The 287-nt window shown below is 27.2% G+C and overlaps 1 protein-coding gene and 1 pseudogene across 1 annotated transcript in view; both read left to right on the top strand.

Moving 5' to 3' along the window:
• LOC116852953 overlaps positions 1-87 on the top strand; it is a 2,729-nt pseudogene extending 2,642 nt beyond the window's left edge.
• The window catches only part of LOC116852913, a 26,401-nt gene that overhangs the window by 21,390 nt on the left and 4,724 nt on the right, over positions 1-287 (top strand). The window lies entirely within an intron of this gene.

Below are 287 nucleotides of genomic sequence, written 5' to 3'. Positions count from 1 at the left end.
AACAACCTAACAATCGAACATGAACTTAAGGATGCGGACAAGAAGTTATCTGTCATCGTACAACATCAAATAAAAACGCGAAAGTAATAACCATTTGTTTCTGCATGCATCAACACGTACATTTTATCTCAGTTGTGTTAGTAACTGCATTTTATTTGCAGTATATATATTTATATATATATATACAGTATATATATATATATATTTATGCAGTATATATATATTGTTGTTATTATCGTATCAACTGCAGTGGTGTATTATATAAAGTTTTAGCATTTTTTGTGTAT

This window comes from Odontomachus brunneus, unplaced genomic scaffold (assembly GCF_010583005.1).
Source record: "Odontomachus brunneus isolate Ranch 3 - 2012 unplaced genomic scaffold, Obru_v1 Obru_scaffold_262, whole genome shotgun sequence".
Taxonomy (NCBI): Eukaryota; Metazoa; Arthropoda; class Insecta; order Hymenoptera; family Formicidae; genus Odontomachus; species Odontomachus brunneus.
Note: the sequence above shows the minus strand (reverse complement) of the source record. Positions and strands in the feature narration are given on the sequence as shown.